Consider the following 21,416-nt stretch of genomic DNA (forward strand, 5'->3'; position numbering starts at 1 on the left):
ACAGGAAGCCTCAGGTGACACCTTTAGTGCTGACTGCCCACAGCCCTGAGCAGGCACCAGATGTAACTGCAGCAGTTCTCTGCTCTGCCACTACTGGCTGTGGGATGAGGACACAATTTATCACTTCAGATAAAAGGAGCTGCAGCACACTTCTCCCAAAACAAGAGTTAAGCCAAGGAAGCTCGTCCTTTTAGGAAAACACTGTCCAAGCATGCAGACTTAATGCTGGGCCCCAATGAGCGGGCATTTGAGGCCGACATCAGGCACTACAGAAAGTTTTATTCCTGAAATATGAAGGTACTCACTGTACACGGTGATCAGCTGGCAAGCTGCAATCTGTCCCTCTTCTGCAGCCAGCTCTCTACTCATCTGTCTGGAGCCTGTTAGAGAGGAAAAAGAGCTGTAAATATAGATAAAGTGGCCAAAAAACTTTTACAAAAATTTTGAAATATCAAGAAGTAGGCCAGGTAATCAATGCAAAACAGACACGCTCACGTCCCCAGCTCTGAGGTCAAGAACTCAAAGCACCTGCAAAACTCTCAGCAAGGTCTCTCAAGCAAATGCTGTGATGCTTGAAAACAGCTACAGCACCAAGCTGCCTCTGGAGGCTCTCGAGGTCAGACCTGATCCAGCCCAGGAGAAAAGCAAGGTATTTATACATGAGAGCAGCATCAACAGCTTCCCAAAGCCAGTTGCTCCAGAGACAGTGAATCACAGCTCTTTGTGACACGTCCTGATCCCCAAAGTGCCATTACACACGCAGGGGAACAAATATTTATGCAAACACAGTGCTGAAGGGTTACATGGGCTCTGATCTGGAGTGCACCAAAGAAGTTCCCTTTAATACATTTGTTGTTCCAACACACTTTATCCCCTTAATGAGGCGCCACTGAAGTTCTGCTTAAACCCATTTTGATTAAGGAAAAGATTATCCATAGAATTGCCAGCCATACATGTTAGTATACATCACACACAAACCAACTGTGCTTCAGGGAGACATTAAATCCCCATTCAATTAATAGAGACACCTCTTAAAATGAGCATTAAATAATTCCCCACAATGTAGCAAGACAACTGGCTACTCCAGTAAATTGGAATAAAAATAACTTCCCATCTCTCCACCAACAAAATCCCAATCAAAACTTGCCCTTAAAACAAGAGGTCAGTACAGAGGGATGGGGGGCAGGAATGCTTCTACCTCAGTGCTATTGTATGCTTATATTAAAAGTTCCTCACCAAAAAATTAAATGAAATGGATGCCTTTCATGTTTATCAATAACAGAGCTAATGGTTTTTATGTAAATGCCATTACTTTCAGCCAGATCTGCAAGCGACTGGAGCCACATAGCCCCATCTCCCCTTGCAAGAGACTCCCTTCAGGCAGCCAATCTAAATGCAAATTACAATCAAATGGCAAAACCAAGAGTTTTCTGGATGATACTGAACACATAAAACTAGGGACAAAGCAGAGGTATTTAAGAACAACACTCCTCTTCTGGAAAAACCTCCCGATCTCCCATTGCTTTTCTATGCTGAACATATATAAAAATTAAAGTATAATTTGATTCTCATTTACAGTCATATTATTTACCAGCTTCTTCCCTTCTATTAAGGGAAGTGTTAAAAAAAGGAGGGGAATGTTCTTCTGTAGAGAGAATCACCTCTCGGAGATGTTTCCCCCACAACGGGAGCATTCCATCAGCGAGGATATTAAATCAGAGTGATAAGAAAGCCCCAGTTGGATTTGCCAAGAACAAACTGCACTTCCACATTTTCAGGAGAAAATTTCTTCTTGGAATGGAGTTGTTTTGCAAATCAAGGAAGAAGGTGTTACTACTGGATGGTTATTAAGAGGCAGAGGTACAAAACTGTTGTCAGCACAAGGAGCACCATGTTCTTGTAGCATAAAATTTGCTTTTTGAAGAACACTTAAATCCGACCCCTACCTGGAGCACAGATACAGCCAGGACTTTGTCAGCACTGATTAAAACAAGGTTCTAATGGCAAACCTGCAAAGAACTAATATTAGCAACCGTGCTGCTTAGCAAGGAGAATGCACAGAGGAGAAGCTAAGATTAAAACAAAGGGCAAAAAGCTGACAATCCAACTATGGCAGAGTCTGCACGTGAGTCGCAGTGGGCACTTGCTCAAACTACCACAGGCAGCTCCACACTAAACTTCCATCCCCAAGAGGAGCATTAAGTCCTTGGAGGGATACAGCTAATTAACAATGGGGCTGTGTACATGCTCATTACACGGGTGACGAGCTGAGCACTTGGTGTGTGCTACAGGAATACTCATAGAGCAGAACCTCGCTAATTAACATTAATAACTGAGAGACCACTTCTGCAAACAGCTGGATTTTGGGAATTAGCCAGCAAGAAACCATGCAAAGTGGGAAACCAGAGGGACAACATAGCCCAGCAGGCGCCTGGTTCGCTTCTTTGGGTATCTATAATTAAATAATTTATCATTGTGCTCCTGTGTCTATGAGTGAATGTGCAGCCTGTAAACAAAGCACCTCCTGTTATGCAAGGCCTTGCTAAATCTGAAAGTTTGACTGCCTGTGGAAAGAGGTCATCAAATTAAAAACCACAGCCCTGACTACCTTCTCTCAGAAACTTTTCACATGGACCAGCATTTCAGAAAACTCATCAACTTCTTCTTCATCTGTTCTGTCTCACAGATCTATTGGTCTTTACACAAAACCACTGGCTTTCAGTCCTGGATCACACCTTGGAGTTGCTAAGGCTCCCTCCTCCTCCTTCTCCACAAACCTGGTGATGCAAGTCTTGGGTCCTGTCTAGCAAAAGGAGACTGGGACCCCAACCTGGGGCTTGTCACCACACCGACCATGCAGGATCAACCTGTGAGCAGTGAGAAGAGGCCCTTCCAAAATAAGCACATCTCCTTTTTCTCCCCACTCTGGACCAGCTGTGTGAGGCCCGGTGCTGTCACTGCCGGAACCACTCAGGATTTCACACCCAGCCACAACCATGTGTGAGCAGAGTCTGATTTCACAGCCATACTCTGACTTCAGCTGTCAAACCACAGCCACAGGACCTTCTCTGCACAGCGTGAGCAGCAACGCGCCTGCAAAGCTGAGCTGTTCCTGCAGCAAAGCCATTTCCTCCCAGAATGGCCAAAATCGGGGACAGCCACACATCCCCAGCCTCCACCTCAATGCTGCTGCTCACAGCCTTGACCATGGGCTTAGCCAGCAAGTTGGCTGCCAGCAAAACGAAGATTTCTCCTTTGGGTAGCGAAAAACTTCCAGTCGTCACTTGAATTTTGCGATTTTGCAGAGGGAAGGAACAAAACTGAAAATATTTCCCTTCCTAACAGCTCCTGTTCTTTGCTGTACAATTCACAACTACACTAAATTTACTCAGCACTATAATTTTTATTTTTCCTTTCTGTCATCACACACAGCCCATAACTTCACTTGCTGCAGCCCAGAGTTTTCACTTTCCAAAGGTTCAGGTTTCTGCACAGCAAAACGGTCTCTTAAACAGTCTTTTCTTATTTCCTTTTGTCAGAGGCTTCATGCTATGATGAATGTGTAGAAATGCAAAGCAGAAGTCCATACAAAAAGAAGCCAGTGTGTGAGGTGGTTTTGTCTTATAAAAAAAGAGAGCCAGGAATGACTTACGCCTCATTAAAGAGCTCCAGTCTGCATTTTTATTAGATATATTTAGACACCAACGGCTTTAAAAAAGAATAAATTAAAAGCAGTTATATTCTTAACATATGGCCCTGGATCAGGCACATGGGTATAAAACAAACGTGGGCACAGCAGATTCTCCAAACATAGGCATGGAAATCATTTTAATGGTGCACATGACCTATAAAATTTCAAACAACACCAAACCACACAATGGTGTGACAGAATTCAGCTACTGCAGGGCTGTGTCTTGTCCGCAGTCTTTGCATCACCACATATCCCTGTGCACATCACAGCTGCTCCAGCAGACAGTAAGAGGGAGCAGAGTAATTCCTGCTAATGAACACACTCTGGAATCATGCAGCATTCGTTTTTTGGTGGAGAAACTGAGGCATGGAAGAGGCATTTTCTGCTATAATTCATTTCCTATCACAAATACAACCCAGACAATATCCCAGCCATCACTCTCTTCACTAGCAAGTGTCTTTGGCAACATTGCTGTAGCCCAGTGTCATCCCCTCCACACACCACGGCACTGAACAAAACGACGGGGCACACCCAGAGCAAGCATGTCTTGCAACCACTAAACACATGTTTCTGTGCTCTACGTGGGCAGCAACTGCTGTCCAGAATATTTTAACAGCAGAAACTGTCCTGGGAAAAAAAAAACCACCACCACAACATAAAAAAACCTGAGTACATTCATCCTCTTAGTCGGAGCCAGAACATAAGAAACAAGCAATATAATTATTTCCACACCAGAAGGAAAATAAACCCAAGAACAGACATAGGGAAAGAAAGAAGCATCCAAAGAAGATCTGCAAAATAATTCAGGGCTTCTGTGCTGGGCTATAACTTCACAGCAGAAATCAGGAAGAGTAAAAACAACAGGTAAGCCAACTTCGGGGTGATGAACACCTCTGAGCCCACAGCACCCCCTCCTCTGCCCCCTTCCCCACAGAGCCTGCAGAGTGGGTACCCTAAATCCTGCACATCCTTCAGCACGTGACCACATCTCCTTTTGCCTGAAGTGACCCTTTCTGGTATGGCCTCTGGTACAAGGAGAAAGAAAAACATTTTCTTGCCTTTTATGCATCAAGCACAAAGAGCATCAACCCCACCAGTGACTGCCGGTCCCACCTGTCCCGAGGTGCTCATCCACAAGAAGTACAACAAGAGGATGCATCCAGCCTGTCCAGCCCAGGTTCCCCAGCTGGGATAGCACTGGATAACCCAAAATCCTGGAAGGCTGGAAGCAAACAGGAGCAGGAGCAGAGCCTCTGTGCTCCCTCCAGATAGCGGAAGCACGGCTGGGACACACTCGCTCTCTTCACGGATAAGTAAAAGCACTTTAAGGAGAGCCTTTTTTTTCCCCTCCCTTCGCTTTGTTTTAAATGGCTGAAGAATTTCCTCTGTGAATGCTCCCAATTGTGGCTCACGCTGAGTTATTTTTAAAAGCACAGAACCAGATTTTCAAGGCCCTGAATGAGGAAATGCAAAGCTTTTATTAAGCAATAATAGCCCAGACAATGGTCACAATTTCCCAAGGGTCTGAACACGGCAGCTGACAATGAGCTTTACTCCTCCACAAAACCCCCTTCACAGGCTCGGAGGGTTTGCTTTGTATGATCCAGCCTCAAGTTAGGGAGTTATAACAGAAAGCTCTGTGGTAGTTTGCAGTGTGATTTCCTCCACCAATGCACATCTGATCAGAGATACAAAAATCACTGGGAAAAGATGCCATGCACTGTCTCATTCCCTCCTTTGCTACCAGCACATCATCCCGTGCAGCTGGACCTTTCCCTTGTGGATGGATCCCAGCTGACAAACTGGCCAATATTCCCAGGGTCAGGAGAGTAAAACAAAGCCTTTCAGCTTTCTTCAGTGATGTCTGAACCACTTCAAAATGCCTCTCACTAAAATGGCCAGAGACACTCCTCAAACCTCAGATCCGCTATCACGGGGTATAATCAGATCCAGTGGCCACATCAGATCTTGTTTCCTCCAAGCAGGAGGAAGTTGCAACGATGAGGAGCTCATGCAATCTCCAAACCCACCCAGCAGCCAAGGTTTGGCCTTGCAAAGGCCCAATTTCACTCAGTAATGTTGGCCACAAGTGATTCCCAGCACACCTGAACCAGCTGGACTGGCTCTCTCTGCAGTCAGCATGAGCAGCAGGCACTGCTGGAGCAAAGAAAATCAGATTGGTTCAAGATGTCTACTTAGGACAAGACGAACAGTGCTATAAAAAGGGGTGTTTTTCTCTGCTGGTTATAAAGCAGACCTCGAGAAAGGAGGAAAAAAAAAATAAACAACTTGGTAAACAACCAGATCTGTACAAAAAAGTTCCAGCCTAAATGTCTCCCACACGAATGCTGTCCTCACCTTCAACAGAAAAGCAGCTAACACTACAAATTCAGGAGTTCTTCCCACCAAAACAAGTGTATTTCTATCCTCCCACCATTTCTCCTCTTCCCTGTCCCACTGAAAACACAGCGTGGCTGCACAGCAAACCGAGATTACAACTAAAATTCACAACCAAGAACCGAGCTTAAGATTCAATCTGAGCACTTCCCAAAATGCTCTGCCACACAGCCAGGAGAGAGAGAGACCACAGGAGCTCTTTCTTCCAGCCTACCACAGCCTCCAGGGGTTGTGAAAACACTTCCTAATCTTCTGCGTATCTGTCAGTCAGTCCATAACCAAGAGAGCTCACGTGCCCAAAAGGAGAAAATATTTCAACCCCCTTCAGAAACACCTGCAAAGCTCCTGCTGCTGGTGCAGCTCCACCACAGCTGCACACCTCAGTCACCAGAGGTGAGATCTCTGAGCCTGCTGCATCTCCTCCCCCTTCCTGCTCAGAATGGTACAAACACTAGAAAACGCATTCAAGTTTGTCTACAACTTCCTGAAGGAAAGGAAAAGGTGGTTTGAGGATCACCCCCTTGCTGTTTTCAACCTGGCTGTAATCGGCCATACGGCAATGGCCTCTGTCATCCTTTGTCTTTTTTACTGTGAACTTCAAGGCCTCTTGACCCAATGTAATCCCTGAACTTGGCCTAAAATGCTACTGAAAAATAATTAATCATCTGCCTGTGTGTAAAACAGCTGTCCATGTCTGTGTCCGGATGAGTGCGCAGGAATTCAGGATATGTTCAGAAAATGGAAGCACTCAGAAATTGAGGATGCCAAAGGTACCCAGATACTGCCATTCAGAGAATTCACAGAAGCACTTTTTGTGCAGCAACATCTGTAAATCAAAGCACATTATTTTCCACCCTCATAATCAAGAGATTTGCTAGATTATCTAGAGCTCTGTCTGATCATGACAGACAACGCTGTTGAACCTCATGCAGCTGCCTGGAACAAACGCTCAGGCAAAGAACTTGCTCGTGACACCAAACAATGAACGCAGCCCCTGCAGTGCTCACTTCCAATTAGGAAAACTCTCGGTGTGATGAGGAAAGAGCCCCTCACAGCCAGAGGAGTGGCCACAGGTGACAAATGTGCAGGCCAGCAGCCACTGCTTGGCAGAGGAGCTGCAGTGAGGATCAGGCAGGCTGCAGTCAGTGAGAAGCCAGAGAGGCTGGAATATCACGGGGAGGACAGACAGCAGAACTTTAAAAGGCAGCTTTGCCAGCGAGCACAGCTTCAATTAACAAGCTGTATTTGCAAGGCCAGACTCCAAAATGCTCCTCAGTATCCAATCATCTAACCCCTGCTTAAAGACATACCATTACAGCACGGAATTGGGTATCAGATGGCTGAACTAATCCCAGCCAGATGCTAAAACTACCAGCAAATAGGTCAGTAATGCATCCCACACCATCCAGCCCTGCAGTGGGGAAGAGTCACGCACCACCACTCCTGCACCTGTGGAAAGGGTTTGAGAGGTTCCTCGCAGCCCTGAATCCATTTACTAAATTATATTTCATTTTGTGGTTCAGGGAAAGGGAAGTCACATCCCACCTCATTGCTGGGAAGCCTTTTCATTGCTACCTTTCCAGATGATGTTATGCAACAAGTAATTCACTCCTACACAGGTAGGAGCAAAAATGCCCTTGGGCATTACTGCCAATTCTAGATTACTACAACCGGAATAGAAATGAGATCGTGGAGATTTTATTATACAACTCTTCAAATTACTTAAATCAAGCAAAAAGGGGCAAGGTTAAATTAAGACTCCTTTCTTGCTCTGCCCTCCCTGTCTGCCTGTGAGAGCACACACGACAAAATTAAATACAGGTGTTCACTTTCAGATGCAGCACAAGTCATTTATTAACTTACACAATATCCAAACACTTACCTCCAAAAGTATGGGCTGAGGAAAAGTTATTCCAGGTACTTTATAAGACACTGCTCTCAAAAGAGAGTGGTGACAGATACTATCTTTGCAAAGATTCAGGACTGTATCTTACTGAACCTCCACTGCCATCAGTGACCTTTACAGTAACACAATAAATATTTTAGCATGTAATGAATTTGCTGCATTACATTTGCTCTCTGGGCTATTGAAAATCAGCCAGGAACCAATCGATTGGAAGCACAAAGCTCCCACAAAACTGAAAGCCACAATGGAGGTCTTACTACCTGCAGCAAAGAGTTAAGGGGTGAAGAGAAATAAGGTGTTTAAAAAAAAAAAACAAACCAACTCATGAGTTCCCCATTTACATAAACTTCCATCAGATTCACTGTACCAGCCCTGAGATCCCTGCTGCCACTCAAGCAGGACTGGCCCTGAAGTTGCATTTTATTGTTTTGAAAATTCATTTATGCCAGCAACAAACCTCTCAAAAATAACCTCAAAAACCCACAAGCTTCCCAGGAGTTTGAAGGACAGGCTCTGAGACACGAGGGAAGCTGCGTAGTTTAGCTCCAGTTCTGCCATCAGCTTGTTTGGATCACTTGGATCCCTTGAGACACCTCCTTGCATCTCCATTTCTTTGCCTGCTTGGAGGTGTCAGGGCTTTGTCATTTTGCTGCAGCACCTCAGGAACACGTGGAGTTGTTCACCTGCAGAGGTGAACACACAAAGCCAGAAGATGCCACCACTGAGGCTGTTGATCTGTGCCAAAACCTCAACTAGCCAGATTGTCTCTTTTTTTTTTTGTATCTCATTTTCAATGGATTTAGAAAAATTATCCCAGGGGTATGGCAAGGGACCAGAACGCAGAAGATCATTTCATGACACCTGTAATAGCACATAGTTAACAACAACTCCTCAATTTTTGTCTTATGACCTCACTCACTGGGAAGAGTTTTTATCACCCTCAATATCTTTACAAACACTCCCCCTCTATGTCTCCACCAAGTCTTTCCTGGCTGCCATATAAGCCCAAGGCTTCTCTTTCCTCCCCTTGAGCTGCAGTCAAGGTAAGATCTTAATTTCCTCTACCATCTGCAATGAAACCGCCTCCACACCCGTGCCAAACAAGCTGGAATTACACCATTAATTTCAGCTTCGTCAGCTCACCCTACAGACTAAGTCAATATTTGACAGATATTTAGCAAAGACTACAATTTATTTAAATTCAGCACATCGTGCCCACCAGAACAGATACAGCAAAGGATGAGAGTCAGCAGGACACACTGCTTGGGGGAAAAACACCAGATAACCAGACTTCTTTTGGCTGGAGACCTCCTGTCATCAAAAAAAAAAAAAAAAAGGTTTAGGGATAGAAGGCCCAGTTTGCTGAGATTGTCCCTCCAAAGCAGGCCTGCATTCCCAGGAACAGCACCGCGGGAGTGAGAACATCTCAGCTTTCAGAGAGGCAGGGTTGCTAAGGCAAGCAAACAAAAGGCTCCTTGTTTGCAGCCCACAGCTCCTCAACACATCCCCACTGCTGCTGGAGATGGGGTGGTGCAGCCCATCCAAGGAGCTCCAGCTAAATCCAGGCTCCACAGCCGAGCCGTGCCCCTCTGAGCAGTCCATCAGAGCAGTTCATGTTTTCTGGTATCTTCCCAAGTGCTCCACAGCTGGCAGGGACCAGGGAAATTCTGAGGAAAAGGATTTATGTGAAAACAATGACAAAGAGGAAGGAGTCAAACCAGGAAGAAGAGTGTGGGGAATAAAATCATAATAAACAGAACAGATCAAGCACAACTCCACCATAAACTGCAAGCAGCCCACTACTCTTCGTTTTCAACCATGGAAAAAATAAACCATCAGCTGCAGGACAGCCCCTCAGCTTCCCACCCCTCACACAATTTTTGTGAGTTTCTGAAATCCAGCTGTTTGAAAGGAGCACATCCCAGCAGATCTCGATGCTGTGAGTCAGCGCCGGCTCTCACAGATGTGATCTCTCCCCAAGTGCTGTTTTCCAGAGCAACAGCTCCAGCCCCAGCGCAGCGTCAGCACAAGGCGCCCTCAGAGCTTTCTGCCAGCACTGCTCAAAGGAAGAAAAACTGCTGAAGCCACCCCACATGCCAAGCTGGTTAATGACATCCCCAAGAAACAGGTTCACTCCAGATTGTGGCAGCTTTTAAGATGAAGCTGCTCCAAGTTCGAAGATGGGCATTTTTTGCTTTTCAGTAGAAAAAGCCAGAGAAGATGGAAGCAATTCCTTGAACTGTCACTTCAATTTCTCGTGTCACATCTTCCCTACCCCATCAGCACAGGCAGACACTGCAGGTCCTGGATCTCTCTAACCCTGTTGTGTGCCCTAGTTCATCCTGCTGGCTGGCAGAGTCCTGTGCTTACATGAGCCCTGGGAAATGGTGCCAAAATTGAGGATTAAAGGAATAGGTCAGTGAAAAATTCCAATAAACAGACCATCCCAGGGAGGAGGAGGGGAGTGTTGATCCAAACCTTCCTCTTCCACGACCAGCCAAAGTCCCCTTTTGTCAGCAGACACAAAGCACTACACAGATCAGAGCTGCCACCAGCAGAGAAAGCTGCTCATGTAAGGGTTTGTTTTTTTTAATGTGCGAAAACTAAGTGTTCCTTGTTTTGTACAGAACTGGCTGGGAGAGGAGAGTCCAAACACCAAGTAAACAATCCACAGGCAGCCCAAAACAGCTGCAGAACAAGGAGTCTCCCACCCAGCAGTGCCCTGGGGACCTTGCAGGGAGTGAATCTTGCTTGGCCAAAGGAACGTGCCTGCAAAGAGACAAGATCCAAATTCAGAATAAACCCTGTGCTGCAGCTCATCAAAGGGATGGCTCAGGATTTTAATTCAGTCACAAAGTAAAACTTAAAAAGATGCATATCAAAAAAAGGTTTACAGCAACATTTTCTCTTGCCCCTGGACAAACTCTTTGGCTGCAGAAGCTGAAGGAAACCACATAGTGTGGACACACAAACGTACCCTGCATTTGAAAGCAAAAAGAACAAAGCTCTGGTGAATGTGGGAAATTAGAAAGCCTGACAGATTTCACCCTGGTTTATCCCCTGGCAAATTAGCTACTGTTTAAACATGGAGCTTGGGCATTACATCATCTGTTTGAAGGGAAGGGTTTTTTTAATTTTTTTTTTTTAAGATAAACCATTCTTGTATTCACAGCTTGAGGAGCATTGTTCATTCCAAACAGACTCAACTAAATGAAGGGGTGGATCAAGCTTTTTGCAGGAACCCTTCGAGCAGGGAAGCACACACCTAAACTGCTTTGCAAGTTCAAACAGTAAAAGATCTTATCTGGAGTTTAGCAGGAAATATGGAGCCCCTCAGGTTTGTCTATTCAGATCCAAGGATGAAAAGCCTACTTTTTCAGGTTGGGATGTGCAAAACCAGCCTGATGAAGAGGCTGAAAACACACAGGCTGCTGCTCACTCAGCTCCAGCTCACTGTGGCTGGGTCCTCTTTGACTCTTCCAGTCATTTCTGTCCCCTATGTAAACAACTCCACACTGCCTTGAGGGATAAGCCTGAGAGGAAGGGGAACTGCCTCAGCTGCAAACTGAGCTACTGGACATATTTTTGGCATCTGTTGGCTTGTTCCAGCTTGGACACTCATTTTGGAGACTTATTTTCCCTTGAGAGACGCAGATCTCCATCAGCGCAATTTTCTCCAGACTTGGCAGAACCCGAATTTCACAGCACCTGCTCCTTGGCACGGCTCTCAGAGTTTTCTTTGGTGTGTTTGAAGGACCAGGCTCTCACAGCCTCTCCAAGTGCAGCTTCAGAAAACACATGGAGCAATGGGCTCTCATGTGAAAACTCTTACTTGAATGCTGAGAGATTTCACACAATGTGTTTTTCTGACCTTGCGCTCTCAAGAGTTGTCAGATTTTAAAGTGGAAAAATGCCGTAATTTTCAAAAGGGAAAAAGGAAGAACCATTGGTCTCATCCCCGAGAAGAGCAGGTTTCACGCAGACAAGATGGTGTGGAGCAAGGCCTTCAGATATTGGACATTTTCCTGCAAACCAAACCCACAGTGGGCTCTGACCACAACCCAGTGACATTGAGGAAGCAGATTTCAGAAGAGCTCTGCTAAAACTTTGTAAAAAAAAAAAATATTTTTTCTTTCTGTAAACCTGACAAGGTTTTATGATCTAATCAGATTACAGCCTCTAAAGCTGAAAAACAAAAAAGCAAACAAAAAACCCAAAACCAAAATAACACTGAAGCAAACCCACAAATAAACCAACAAAAAACCCACAGACCTTTCATCATCATGCAACTAGACATTCAAAAATACAGCAAGAACTTTCTCCTTAAATTAAGAAATAAATAAATAAAGACTTATTTTGTAATAATACCCTGGATAAACAATTCTGGTTTTAAAAAAATCCAAGCAAACAACTAAACCAAAAAGTTTCAAAAACTTCATCTATGGAAGTCCTGTCAAATAGAGCTTAACCTTTAAAAAAGCCACAACTGTAATGCACATAGAAAAACAGGCTTTGCTGTCAGAATGTAATTAAAAAACCTAAAACAACTCAATTTTGTTCTATATCGAGATTGCCAGGAGCTGATCTGGGAGAAAGTCAAGCAAATAAATTTTCTCTCACAGATTCCAAAAGGTCATTGCAAACAATTACTAAAACAGAGTCCTGCAAACAACATATGCCAATTCTTTTTTTTTTTTTTTTTTTTAAATTTACAAGATAACTTTCCTGCTCCAGTTATTAGCTGGAAAGAATAATAATCCCAGGGATCATGCAGCCGATTAAATAATTGCATGAATTACCAAGAAACCATTAAAACTGCATTTCAAAGAGAATAGACAACTGTTTGTTTCCTCTTCCTCTGCTTTTGCATAACACAGTTCCCAAAACAGGTCTCATCTGCAGCTCAGCTTGGGCCAGGATGAAGACATTCCTTCCCATTGGACAGGAAGTAAGGGAGATTATTAATTTCACTTCTCAAAACAGAAAAGCAGAAGTCATAGCAAGCAGACATCAGAGAAAAAGCCAAGCTATAAAAAGAAGCCCCAAAGTCTGAAAAATTTGTACCCAAGACACATTTTTCCAGTTGTCTCGCTACCAAGAGCCTTCAAAACATGGCATTTTCTTCTCTCAGTGCCACTCCAGCCCCATTGAGAGGAACTGCCTGTGTCAGCACAAAGCTCTGCTGCACCCAGCAGCAATGAGGAGCTGAAAAATGAGCATCTGATCCTGGTGACCTTCATAGTCATATACAACAGCCAGCTATTCTTGTCCATTCAGCGTGTTCATTTAGAACGAGTCCCTGCGCTTCATTAAATCACCCTCCTTGGTCCTGAGCACACTCTGGGGCTGCAGGGAAGATAAAAGGGTGCTGGGGCAGCTCCCTGACACAGCATAGTGGCTGTGTCACTGTCCCACTCTCACCTGCCCAAGCTCTGCCATCTCAGCCACTCCTATGACTGCCAGGGGAAGGGCTGAAAAGCTGCTGGGTGGAAAAGAACCTGGGGGAGGTGGCCCACAGGCAGCTGGCCATGAGCCCAGCTGTGCCAGAGGCCAAGGGCCCCTGGGCTGTCCCAGCTCTGGAGTGCCAGCAGGGCCAGGGCAGTGCCCATTCCCTGTGCTGGCTCTGCTGGGACACCTCCAGTCCTGGGGACACTTCTGGGACAAGAACATTGAGCGTATCCAGGGAAGGGAACAGAGCTGGGGAAGAGGCTGGAGCACCAGGAGCAACTGAGGGAGCTGGGAAAGGGGCTCAGCCTGGAGAAAAGGAGGCTCAGGGGGGATCTTCTGGCTCTGCACAACTCCCTGACAGGAGGGGCAGCCAGGGGTGTCGGGCTCTGCTCCCGGGGAACAGGGACAGGACAAGAGGAATGGCCTCAAATTGTGCCAGGGGAGGTTTAGGTTGGATATTAAGAGAAATTTCTTCACTTAAAGGGCTGTCCAGCCCTGGTGCAGCTGCCCAAGGCAGTGCTGGAGTCTCCATCCCTGGAGGGATTGAAAAGCCATGTGGATGTGGCACTTGGGGACATGGGTCAGTGGTGGCCTTGGCAGTGCTGGGAATGGTTGGACTCTGTGATCTCCAAGTGTTTTTCCAATCTAAACTATTCTCTGATCCCCCTCCAAGGACACTCCAGCATGAAACCTCCCAGGGCACCAGCCCTTGCCTTGTGCTCCCCACCACTAAGGGGACTTCACCTCCTACCAAAAATCCCTCAAGCAGTTTGCTGTTGGATTTTCAAACTAAATCACTTCACTGAGGCATCATATGAAACGCAAGGACTGCAGAGCTGAGAGAGGGAGAGGGACCAAGGCAACCCCTTCTAGCAGCAGGCTGTGAAATCAGTTCAACCATGTCACAAATCTCAAATTCAAAGGTCAATGTCAACAAGTACCAGGCAGTACTTCCCTGCATCACAGACACTCTTCGATACACTGAGACACTATGGAAACATTAACCTGTATTTCCTGAGCAGTTATAAAGCACAGAAGCTGAAGGAGGTGACAAAAAAGCTTGGATATAATCCCCTCTCTCCTCAAAAGGCTCCACATAAACACACAAACAGCCTGAACGTGGAGGTCTCCCGATGCACACATAACAGCTTTTGGTAAACAGGCTAAGAATAGGCAGAGGGGCAGCAAAGTGTCCAAGCAAGACTCCCCTGCACAGGAACACCAAACTCACAAGAAGCATTCCCAATACTGCTCCTGCTTTAATCAGTTTTGAGGAGAGGAAATTCACTTTGGTTCTTTTTATAACACTCGCTCCATTGCATTTGTCAAACAGCTGCCACTTTCTGTCCCAGGGAGAGCTGCTGTAACCCAAGGCTCGCGTGTTGGCACACGCAGCAGAGATCGGAGATGCACATGGAAACAGACGCCAGATCTGTCTGCAGATTCCAGGTCACTTCTTCCAAGGCAATGGAATTATACAGACACAAGTCAGAGCAAAGCCTGGGTCATGCTGGTACAAACTACCCCAGAAGATGCTCCTGGCATTGCCACCTGAGCAATGTCACCCGAAACACAAGCTCAGTGAAACACTCAGTGCATGCAAAAACATCTTCCCCAAAATCTCGTTTGATGAGGGAGAAATAATTCTGTAGCTTGGCCTTTCTAATCAAAATCATCATTGTCCCAACAACGTAAAAGTCATTTCCAGAGAAAGAGCAGGTCTGGTCCCTGAGGGGTGGGGGGAGATCAGCTTCTGTACAAAAACCTTGAGATACCTGCCAGCTCCAACTCAGTCATTACTCCTAACTAACTACACCCGTGAGATACTCGCAAAAGGCTTGGTGCTATTCATCATTGCCACAAAATAAAAACAGAGTCACAAGACCCTGGGGGCAAATGCAAGAAACCAAGTGCAAGATTTCTTTGTATCTTTTTTTATTACATCTTGATTTTTGTTAAAAATTCTCAGATTAACACCAACAATGACACTTTGCAGATGTTACTGATTTACAGCTTTCCCAGTGAAGAATGGCAGCCTCAAAGTTGTTTTAAAGGTAATAAGTGTAAGAAGTTTGCAACTACAACAGAGCCCAGCAGCAAAAAAACCAAAATGCTTCTGTGTCCATCAAATCTGACCTGCTCTGCTGGAAGGGAATCACGGCAGAATGAATTCCACCTTCTGCTCTTAACAACCACCCTACAAGATCACTACAAGGACAGCTCTCCCCCTTCTCCAGGTCTTTGTTTTTGTTTCGGGATGCACCGTTGAGAACTTTGGGAGGAAAGGCTTAAAAGCTAATTGTCAGATGCCACAGTAATTAGTGGCACCTTTCCAAGACATCCATCTCTGGCTGCTTTTCCGATAGCTGGCTCCTCCTCAATCCCCACATTAAAATGAAGGTACACAAGGTAGGCGGCAGATTCATTTCCAAGCACCAAGGTCTTCCCAGGAGAGATGCCTAAGGAAAGAAATATCTTAGCTAAACAATGCATGGGTTGGTTTTTCTCCTTCCTATTTGCTATGGAAGTGCTATCTTTATTAATTATCTGAGAGCGATGTTAACCTATTCCCTGACACGTATTATTAGGTGTACAATGCATTTCTGGGAGTCAATAGGCTCCTGTATCACATGGCCAGAAAATTACCTCTAAATGAGGAAGACAGGATCATACTGTCCTGACTTCTGCCCACCTGCTGGTCACACATCACAGCTTTGATGTCACTACTGCACTTATATTAAAGATTTCCAACCTATTTTACTTGCAGACCCTCACAAGCTTTCCTGCAGACAGAAAGGCTGTGGTAGGGAATTCAAGACTACTCTGCTTAGACTTTCCAGACCCCTTAGAAAGAGGCTCACAGCATTGCTCTATATATTTAGGCTCTGCTCTCAACTCCGAGGCTCCCCACTTGTTTGGCAGCTTCTTCTTGTCACAAGCTCCAACGCTTCCATGCCAACCTTTTCCAGGCATCATCTGCGTGTCAGCAGTACTCCACAGCATATCCTCCACTCCACACCAACACAATCCAGAACACATCACTTCCCACTAAGTGCCTACACAGAGCAGACCTGCAGCATAATGACTTCCTCGTGCCCGTAATAGAAACGCTAAAAGACGTGTATGAATCCCAGCCCGATGTGCTCCCGCGTTACATACGATGCGGAGGCACCGGACCACGGGTGGAAAAGATAAAGAAGCCTTTCCCACGTTCAGTGACGTGCTCAATTCTATTAAATCTGGGCCCAGAAGGTGGGGTACATATGGGGTGGGGAAAAGGAAATGGAGATGTGTTGATGGGACAGCATAATGGAGGATGTTGGATGGTTTTAATTGTATTGCTTTTACAAGCAGAGAAGCCAATTTCCACATTTAGTGTCCAAACTTGAATCCATCACATCTTTGACCGGATTTACAAACCTGTCAAGAAGTGATCCTTGAGGAAGGCAACACATGCTCAGAGCACTGCATTTCCTGCTCTGTGGCACTGTGGCCTTTAAACAAATAGAACTCACTTCCAGATGAATCCATCGATGCCCAATATTCCGGCACAGATTTGAGATGACTTTGTTACACTGAAGGGTAGCACTGAATGGGAAGAAAGCTCATGCAGAGGCAGATATTAGAATCCACACTTCAGGCAACACTGGTACCAAAACACAACAGGAAGAAAAACAAACCTCAGGCTGTCACTGTCCCTAAAACTAAAGTCAGATGAGAAGATACCTGGAAGTATTTTGAACCATTAAAGAAAGCATTTTATGAGACAAGACAGGTAAAAGACCAAGCACCTGGGCACTGGGCAAAGTAGGGGAATAAAAACGTTACTTGTGCACTGGGAAATGTTATTTACATTTTCTATTAGAAGAAGCTTGAAAGTGTTTCTTGGAGGCCGTGGGTTAAGCCCATGTTCTGATACCACTCTCAGGCAGGCGTTCGCATTAGAAAAGTGGCACATTTTCTTAATGCTCCAAAATTCATGGGGAAAGGGGAGGGCAGAGGATAGCAGAGAAAACACAAATGCAGGCAACAAGATTCCAACCACTTAAGAAACTGAGAGCAAGAGCAGAAATCCTGAGATTCATTAAAAATATGTGCTTTAAAATATTCTTTATGTCCATTAGTGGCTACAGATTAACAGCTGGTTTGGAGGTTTAGGGTTCTGTCCCACCCAAAAAAACCCATAAAGGATTGATTTGATTGATTTATAAGTCTCAATGTTCTGTATTTCACTCGATTTTACCCGTGAGGGACAGGTCACTTTGTGGTGTTATTGGGTATATCAACATAGCCCTGAGAAACCATTATCCATTTACCACCAATTAGCAGGGACAGATCATCAAATCCCAGAATAGTCAGGGCTGGAAAGGACCTTAAAGCTCATCCAATTCCAACCCCCTGCCATAGGCAGGGACACCTTCCACTCTCCTAGGTTGCTCCAAGCCCTGTCTAACCTGGCCTTGGACATTTCCAGGCACGGAGCAGCCACAGCTTCTGGGTAACCTGTGCCAGTGCCTCCCCACACTCAGAGGGAAGAATTCCTTCCTAAAATCTAACCTAAAAGTACCCTCTTTCATCCAAGAAGGATTAGTCAGACCTCTGAACTGCTCTTGCCGGTAACAGGCATCAATTAACAAACAGCAATGACTTCACAGAAACGGGATTTCAATTTGCACTTCAAAACTGGCCCTGCAAGTGCTGTAATAACATCAATTTACCTGGTGGGCCAGCGCTCGAGGCTTCCTACACCCAGGCAGCCCAGGGATCGATGAGCTGCAAGCCACGGAGCTGCACATGCTTCTGTCTTTATCCTTCCTAAACAAACCCCAAAACCTCAAACTGGCTTTGCACCTCTTCTCAGGCAGCATCCACCACCACGATTTGCATGTGACGAACAGCCAGCTGCACTGCAGGAGCCAAACTCAACCACGACAAGCCCCAGTAAACAGCACTTTCAATGTTCTCCGAGAAGAAAACTCTGCTTTTGAGGATATGCCTAAATTGCAGCCCCACAACTGCAGCTCATTCCCGTGCTAGCTTTAGCCCAGCAAGCACAGCCTGTGTCAGCACGGGTTGTAGGAGACAACTGGCGGTCCCAGCTGCGTCCCCCAAATCCCATGGGAATGCTTCCCCCACTGCCAAGCCACACAGCAGCAGAGATACTTTTTTGTCTTTTCAATACACAGTGGCGTATCTAAACACGCCTACAAGTTACACTTGCCTTTTTCACATGAAAACAAACAAAAAACCCCAGTATTTTGCTTGTTGGGTGGTTAAGACATAGGAATCCTGCTCTGGGTTTCCATCGTTAGGAGTAACACCAAATATTCCACCCCGAGTTAAAATCCCGGTGTTAGGAGCTGCTTCAAAACGTTCACAGTCTGCTCCTTCTCAAAAAATAAAGGTATTCAGCACAGATCACAGAAAAAATCTCTGGTGATGAGACAGAAGCTAATGAGCACAAGGTCCCTTCCCGTTCACTGTTTCTGTGGGGTTTCCAAAGCAGAATAATTGTCTCTGGACCAGGAACCAATTCACAAAGGGCTGCCATGATCTTGGCATCAAACAGGTAACATCTGTGGTTAGCTGCAATTCCCAGCCTGGTGAAAACATTACCGTGGGCAGCAGGAGGAATGCCCTGGGAAAACAGGCAAGGCAACCGGGAGAGGCAACAGGAGTCAAAGAGCAAAAAGGAAAAAATCAGGCAACAGAGACTGGAAGGAAAAAACAAGAAATACAAAATATATACAGCCAGAAGGAGAGGGACAAACGCTAAAAAATTAAGCTGAAGATGTCATTGCATTTCAAGAATTAATAGTCATGGGAAGCAAGCTCAGGAAGGGCTCTGGCTCCCCATAAATAAACAAAACTTGGGAATGCGTCAACAAGATCCAACTCATCAACTAAACAGTCCCAGAGATCCACAAATATTCATGGGAAGATGATGATGATCTTTCCCAGCCCATCTGAACAGTACACAAACAACCCTCCAATTTTGCCGTGTATCATTGAGACACAGCCTAAGTGAAGGCAATTCAACAATCATGTTTTACTTGTTCCCTGCATTTGCTGCTTTTGCTCTGACTTGACAACTGCCAAAATCCATCATCACGTGTAAACAAACATGAGAGCTAAGAGACCCCACTTGAAAAATCAGAGAATTCCAGAAAACTGCTTTGGACTTCCCTTCTGCAACACGACATCAAGAAGTTCAAGAACTGTCTGTACCACAGCTGAGCTGCCGGAAAAATTTGCTCATTCAAGGCAGTCAGTTACCCCTGCTCCAGAATCCCTGAACACTGAGCTGAACCCATGCAAACTCCCATTTCTGAACGAGAAATGGAAAAGCAGAGGCATCCTAAAGTCCTGAGTGGGTACAGATAACAACTGGGCTCTCAGATGGTACATGAAGTTAAGGGATTTGTGAGGGGAAGGCGAAGCTCTCTCCCCATCATCACATAATCAGACTATGGTTCATTTCTGATGCTATTTCTGCATAGAAACGAATTTAAGATTTAAGATTACTCAGTACTTGATAAAACCTGACAACCCACGTTCCAAGATGTTACTATCTTGGATATCATAGATTTCTCCATGAGAACAGAAATATCTAAGATAATCACCTGCATGTGACACTCCTCTCAGGAAACAAAGTTACTTAATCTTCTTCACACACATGTGAGACTTGCAGCACAAGAAACCCAGGCACTTTAAAGGCAAGTTATCGTATCATGATATAAACACACGATCTGTCAGACTCACACAAAAGCAACAAGAGGTCAGAAACTGGTCAATGTTTGGATTTTAACACACACACGGCAACAGAACAGCGTATTTAAAGTGCTTCTCAGCATCTCTGTGAATCCTTAATACCACTTGAACCATTTCCAGGCCCTTCAGGCTCCAAATTGTTTGGGTTTGGACCAGGGTAACAGGGCATTAGCCTGTTGGCAGTAAGTTATTATTGCCACACTGGTAAAATTTTTGGTAAAGACCCCGATGTTTTTTGAGCAAGAAGAGACCTCATGTGGGGAAAACAGCTGGGAAAAGAGAATAACACAAACCTCAACTTTAGCAAATAACTCACAGGAGTGCAATACCAGCCACGCTAAGTAGCCCAGAGCAAAGGCAGCCTCATCCTTGCTGTCCTCACCACCTCACAAGGCAGAACCCCATCAAGAACCCCAGGGACCACAACTCAGGCACTGCCTCGGAGTGGGAGAAATGGGGTTTCACTGGCCAGGGGGGCCGTGACAGCCCCCAAAACACTGGGGATCCACAGGCGGGACAAGGAGGTCTCAGGATCCTTGCTGGATGCAGGGGCAAGGACAGGCAGGAAGGCTGGAGCCTGTCAGCAGTACCTGGGCACCACCTGCCATCACAGCCTTCCCACCATGAGGGTCCCCAGCCTTGTGGGGACCCCTCCACAGTGTCCCTCACTCTGTGAGACCCCCACAACGCCCCTCACGCTGTGAGGGACTCTCTCACAGCCCCCCAGCCCTGAGGGACTCCCCCCTTGCAGTGTGACATCCCCACAATGTCTCTCACGCTGTGAGGTGAGGGACCCCCTTCACAGCCTCACCAGCCCTGAAGGAACCCCAGTCCCTGAGGGACCCCCCTCACAGACCCCCCCAGCTCTCAGGAACCTCTCCCCACCGTGAGCCGAGCCCTGAGGGAGCCCCGCTCACAGCTCTCCCCCAGCCCTGAGGGATCCCCCTCAGATCCTCCCCAGCCCCAAGGGATCCCTTTCACCGCCCCCCCAACCTTCAGGGAACCCCGCTCACAGCTCCCCCAGCCCCAGGGACCCCTCTCGCAGCCTCCCCAGCCTTGAGGGACCCTCGCTCACAGCTCCCCCGGCTCTCGGGGACCCCGCGCCCCTCTCCTGCCCCTCAGGGACGCCCCAGCCGAGCCCCCCCCACGCCGCCGCTCCAGGGGGTTTCCCCCGGACTGTACCATTCCTGCCTTACCCGGCCC

The 21,416-nt window shown here is 46.1% G+C and overlaps 1 protein-coding gene across 4 annotated transcripts in view; it reads right to left on the reverse strand.

Annotated features, from left to right (window-relative positions):
* The window catches only part of EXTL3 (exostosin like glycosyltransferase 3), a 112,003-nt gene that overhangs the window by 90,307 nt on the left and 280 nt on the right, over positions 1 to 21,416 (reverse strand). For all 4 annotated transcript variants that reach the window (XM_082277199.1, XM_082277201.1, XM_082277200.1 and 1 more), the window contains exon 2: positions 306 to 380. The gene's annotated coding sequence lies outside the window, so the exon portion shown is untranslated. The remainder of the gene's footprint in view (positions 1 to 305; positions 381 to 21,416) is intronic.

This window comes from Coloeus monedula (genome assembly GCF_965178545.1).
Source record: "Coloeus monedula genome assembly, chromosome: 2".
Lineage (NCBI taxonomy): Eukaryota > Metazoa > Chordata > Aves > Passeriformes > Corvidae > Coloeus > Coloeus monedula.